The sequence below is a fragment of the Papio anubis genome, chromosome X, assembly GCF_008728515.1.
Source record: "Papio anubis isolate 15944 chromosome X, Panubis1.0, whole genome shotgun sequence".
Taxonomy (NCBI): domain Eukaryota; kingdom Metazoa; phylum Chordata; class Mammalia; order Primates; family Cercopithecidae; genus Papio; species Papio anubis.
The window spans coordinates 21,701,283-21,707,652 of record NC_044996.1 but is presented as its reverse complement, the minus strand read 5'-3'; positions in this window follow the sequence as shown (position 1 = coordinate 21,707,652).

Here is a 6,370-nt window from a genome sequence, read left to right as displayed (position 1 = left end):
TAATGGTAATGATAAAAACAAAAATGGCCTTACCTGACCCACAGTTTCCCATTTATTTTTATCCTCTGGGATCTCAGCAAGAGAGGAACACACCCATTGCCTGACTGGTCTCTGTGGGAGTCCTAGTTTCGAATACTAAAATACAAGAGTTAAAAATTATATCTTAGGTCAACCTGAAGAATTTGAAGGAAGCAGGCTTCAAGGCCAAAGTTGCTCCCAGGAAAAGGATTTATTTGTCACTCAAATGGGCTTATAAGCATAATCCAGGAAAAGAGAAATTACTTTAGAGAAGCCATACTTGTCATAGACCAAATGAAAATTAATTTTTAATAAGAGAGAGCCAGACCAGAGGCTCCTAAAGCCCTTAACTGGGCTTTATGGTAAAACCTGAGAAAGTACTTGCTTTTTTAATACATATTTTCAAGATCCACATTTCACAAAATGACATAAAAATGCAGAAAGCTACAGCATTAGAGCAGCAGAGGGAAATGAACTTAGTAAAAAGCACTTTGAACATTTATCTTCTTTACTGAAGAAAGTTGCCTTAATGGGTATCATCATGTGGGAGATTTAGCTGAAGCAGAAGATGATATTCAAATCCCCAATGAGAAGAGACAAAATGCGGTTGGTAGCGCTCAATAAAGGGTTAGAAATGCAACAGGCACGGGGAGAGGGGTCTACCTGTTGTCGAGGGTGCCAGTTTCAAAGAGATCTGCACAGTGATCAGGATGGCTGGCTGTAGTGGTGTCTCCTGTAGGTTGACCTCAGGATGGTTAGCAAATAATGCCAGTAATAGCTCCCATACTGAACATTGAACATCTGCTGTATGTCAGATACTGTACTAAACACTTTGCATGCACTATCTCAATTAGCATTGCCAGCAACCCAATGAGATAGTTACTTCTGTTGTACTTACTTTACAAATGAGTAATCTGGAATTGCATATTATAGTCACACATAGGAATTATAGAGGTGGGACTTGAACCCAGATCTATCTAAGTTGTGAGCCAACAATAACTCTAATGTCTGCCTGATCATCATCCAGCTCCAGGGTGTGTGAGTTTGACTGGAGAATACAAGACGTCCTGTTCCAAAATACAATATCAAGAGACTTAGATAATCCTTATCCCAGGCAGGAGAGCTGGACAGAGAGGGATCGTGTGTGTGTGTGTGTGTGTGCGCGCACACACATGGACACATGCTGTCATGCACATGCTCTGAGAGCAGTGAAGAAGACAGAGCCCAAATCCTGAATTTTAGTAAAGAGGGAAGCAGAGATGAAGACACTGCTGACTGGACGACTCAAAATACACACAACCTTGGGATGTCACCCACATGATCTGACACTGTTATCTTTGGGAAATGTCACAAGCAACTTTGTCCACTCTACTAAACAACAGCCTTCTGAAAGTCTAGGACCTTGGCTTCTTCATTTTTAAAAATTCCTCATAATGCTCCGTAACAATCACATTCAGTCTAGGGCTTCACAGTTTACCCAATATTTTCACAGACACTGACTGGATCTTTACAGTAATTCTGCTGTTAGTGTCCTCACTTTATGTATGAGGAAGTGGAGTCCCTCAGGGCTGAAGAAACATGGCTAGGGTCACACAATATGTGTGGAATTCCCACTTATGACCTCTCCCTTAGCTCCCCTAAGCACACATACCAATGTCAGACAATGCCCATGGCACCTCACAACGGATCTGGGACAGAGGAGGTGCTCAAGAAATGTTAGCTTCTCCTCTGACTTGCCGATTTATGACTTAAAATGTTTTCTTTCCACTACATTCTGCCAGGTACCCCAGTATCTTCCACATTCTCAGAAAACTTACCATTGATATAAGGAAATATAATACACCTAATATGCAAGAGCCTGAGGATAATGACTGACTAATCTGTGGCACTAGCTCTAATGCAGTGACACTCAGCAGATGGTCCACAGACATCTGGAATGACCAGAAAAGGCTCCCTACTGAACACTGGGAGGGCCTGGAAGAGCTAATCAATCTGCACACCCACCCATTCTTTTTTGTCTTGGTCCCAGAAAGAGGAACTTTTGCTGACAAACTGTTTTGACCACTTTTTCTTGTTGTACTCAGGGCATCAGTCCCTTCCTTGTTCACAGGGTTGTATATAATGTGTCCTAGCCCTCCCCAACTACAAATTCCACCCTCATCTGCACTGACAAGAGCATGACATGGCGGAGTCTTTCATCAAGAGAGTAGTATGTAGCCTCACAAACACAGTACGGGCTGTGTCAACATGCATAACTCAGTTGCAGAACAAATAGTTGATTTTTTTTAGACCAAGTCAATAAGCTGCTTTTCACAGGGAGAAGAGGGACCAGGATAGACACAGTTTAAACTAGAAGACACTCTGCATTTTACCCTACATGTTTCCATTGTTCTATATCTTGCCAGTGGTTGGTAGCAAGTCAAAGCAAAAACTGACATTTGGTGTTCCAGAGTCTTCTGGAAGAGAGCCAGCTAATGAATTACCAGATGAACAGCTTTTGGCTCGCTTATCAAGGACAAATCTTCTGCCAGCTGAGATGCTAAGATGCTCTAGCAATAGCAAACTAACAATAACAATAACAACAACAATAATTTACCAGGATGATTGCAAGAATACAGGACGGACAATTTTCTTTGTTGACTGTAATCCGGAAATATGTTTAGTTTTGATTTTTCATCCACATTAGATGCTCATAACATGACATTCTAAACAGAGGCATTTTAGGCTGGATATCAACTGAGAATTATTTTTATTCATCATTAATTTCATCAAAAACTTAACAGCTAATATAGATTTCATCAAATGATGAGGGAAATTAGCATGATGTAAAAAAATTCACAACAGGGATCACACCTGTAACCCCAGCACTTTGAGAGGCAGAGGCAGGAGGATCGGATCACTTGAGTCCAGGTGTTCAAGATCCTGTCTCTATAAATAAATAAATAAATAAATAAATAAATAAATAAATAAATAAATGAATGGTGGGGCACACCTGTGGTTCCAGCTAATCCAGAAGCTGACGTGGGAGGATCACTTGAGCCTGGGAGGTTGAGCCTGCAGTGAGCCATGATCATGCCACTGCACTGCAGCCTGGGTGACAGAGTGAGACCCTTCTAAAAAAATCACTATAAAGATGTATTTTATTCTACAAACCTCTTTTGCTCTGCCTTATAACACTACCATTCATCTAATACTTAGACAAACTAAGGATACAAGATTCAGGCTGAATTGTCCCTCCTCTCTACCAATACCCCCGTACTAGTCTGAAATGACAAGGTAGGAGCTCCTCTTAGCAATATTTACAGACCATTCTTCACATAAAAGAATATAAGAGCTCTCAAAAAGCTAAATAAACAGAGTACTCTAAACAAGCCCTCTTCCTGTCCTCCTTTTCTCAGAAGTCTGCTGCAAAGGCTCTTGGTCAGTGCCACAGGCTGTTCTTTTATCTCAGTAACCAGAGTGCCTTTGCAAAGCTGGCCTGGAGGTCAGGTCTCAGGCTCACTCCCTGGTATTCAGTGAATTCTGAGTCAAGTCCAAGCTTGAGTCAGCTGCCTCCATTGTAAGTCTTTTGCAATTCGATGGATAGCTTGGTCCTTATGTCCTGAGGATTGGAATCTCCTGGGCAGGGATTGGATTTCACTTTCCATGTCTACAGTGTTTGCACTAAGGTTATTAATATATTCTCTACAAGCTGGATCATATTGAGAGCAAACTGAAATTCACATAACAAAGCCTGTGGCTTGAAGTTACACTGGGCCAAGCCCCCAGGGGGATACTGGGTAACCCTGAGCAGCCAGTCACTCTTGGAGAGCATTGAGAAGTGTCCGAGTCTACTCTTTCTGGGACACGGCATCTTTCTATATTAGACCCACTCTCCCAAACTTCCCACCATACCTGGAGGTGCCCTGCAATGCCAATAAGGGAAAATGTAACCTGAGGAACACTCATTTCCACCATGGTGTGCGGGACTCAGATGATTCCCTTTCCCAAAGCTCCATTTAGAATTAATGAATGAATAATTTATACCAGGGTAAGAGTCAATAAGGCCATTAAAGGAGCAGGCAACTGTAATGGAAAGAGCACACTCTCTAGGATCGGACCAGGATTTGAAACTCAGTTCTGCTCTTTACTAACTCTGTGGCCTTAGGCAAGCACTTAGCCTACCAGTGCCTCAGTTTCCTCCTCTGTCTCTGTACAATGGGTATGATACTAATCAACAATCTTGTAAGGTATGTATGTAATACTAGAGGATAATATACATAAAAGGCCTTTTATAGGCCCTTACAGAGAATGGGTATCCAACAAATGGCAGTTACTGTTATTAAACAAAGCAGGAGAGATGTCTGGGAACTTCTTAATGTCTTTCAAATCACAGCCCTAGGTGAATGTTTATACCCACTCTAGACAAGAGTTACCCTGTTCAAATACATCATTGGATCTATACATATGGTTTTTTTTTTTCATTGCTTTGTTTTGTTTTTTGAGACAGGGTCTCACTCTGTTGCCCAGGCTGAAGTGCAGTGGCACAATCATGGCTCGCTGCAGCCTCGACCTCCCTGGGCTCAAGCAATTCTCCCATACCAGCCTCCCAAGTAGCTGAGACTACAGGTGCATGCCACTACGCCCGACCAATGTTTTGTATTTTTCATAGAGGCAGGGTTTTGACATGTTGCCCAGGCTGGTGTTGAGCTCCTGGGCTCAAGTGATCCTCCCACCTCAGCCTCCTGGGTTGCTGGGACTACAGGTGCATGCCACTATGCCTGGCTAATTTTTGTATATTTTGTAGAGACAGAGCTTCACCGTGTTGCCCAGGCTGTTCTAGAACTTCTAGGCTCAAGCAATCCTCCCACCTCGGCCTCCCAAAGTGCTGGGATTACAGGTGTGAACCGCCATGCCCAGTTTATACATACGTTTTAATACTTTTCTGCCTTCATGTTTTTAATAATCCAAGTAAGGCGTGACTGAAACTCTTTGTAAATGTTCAAGTATCATAGAAGGTGCAAAAATTCCTCTTGACCCCTATACAATTCCATTCCCTTCCCCTGAGGTAGCTGCTGTTTTCAGTTTGTTTTGGGGGGCCTTTATTATAACCAAGTACACATATGAATACACATATTAAAATAAAGAATGTTGTTTTGTGGGTTTTTTTAAAAGGAAAATGTATATTTTGGATGTATGCTTTTGATGTTTTATTGAACTATAATATACACATGGAAAAGTGAACATAGTGTACAATTGATGAAACATACCTAAACTGAACATACTTATGTAATTAGCCCTCATATCAAGAAATGCTGCCATCACCTCAAAAGCCTCTCTTGTGCCCTGTTTCAGTCAATAAATCCCCACCAGTGGCCGCTATTCTGATTTATATCAGCATAGATTAGTTTGGCCTGCTTTTGTACTTTATATAAATCGAATCACAGAGTGTACTAGTTTTATATTGCTATGTAACAAATTGCCACAAATACCGCAGCTTAAAACAACATAGATCTATTCTCACAGTTTCTGTAGGTCAAGACTCCAGGCACAGTGTGGGTGGATTCCCTTCTTAGGGGCTTATGAGGTTCAAATGAAGGTATCAGCCAGGGCTGTGATCTCATCTGGGGCCTGGGGTCCTCTTCCAAGCTCACTGGTTGTTGGCAGAGTTCATTTCCTTGCAGTTAAAGAACGGAGGTCTCTATTTTCTTGCTGGGTATCAACCAGGGGTCACACTCAGCAACTAGAGGTCATCTACATTCCTTCTCACAAGGCCTCCTCTACTTTCAAGCCAGCAACAGAGAATTTCTCTCCCTCAAGCTTCAACTCTCCGACTTCTGCTTCTGCAAGCAGTCCAGGAATATACTTTGCTTTTAAAGGAACTCATGTGGTTAAATCAGGCCCACCTAGGTAATCTCCCTATTTTAAGGTAACTGATTTGGGACTTTAATTACATGTGCAAAATTCCTTTTCGGTGGTAGCTAGATTAGTGTTTGATTCAATGACTGGGAGACGGTCTGTGTACACCAGGGTCATGAAATCTTGGCGGACCATCTTAGAAATCTGCCTACCACATACAGTATTTACTCTCTCAGGCTTTCTTCATTCAAAATTATGTTTATGAGATTCATCCATATTGTAAAGGGTTATAGTTAATCCATTCTCATTGCTGTGAAGTATTCCATTGTGTGAATACACTACATTTTATTCACCCAACATTTATTCATATTTGTGGGCATTGTCCTAATTTTAAGTGCTGGGCTGTTATGAATAGTGATCCTATGAACAGGACTTTTGGTGAACATGTGTACATATAGATTGAACAAGAAATACACTTTTTTTCTGTTATAATACCCTAAGAATTTGGGGTTCT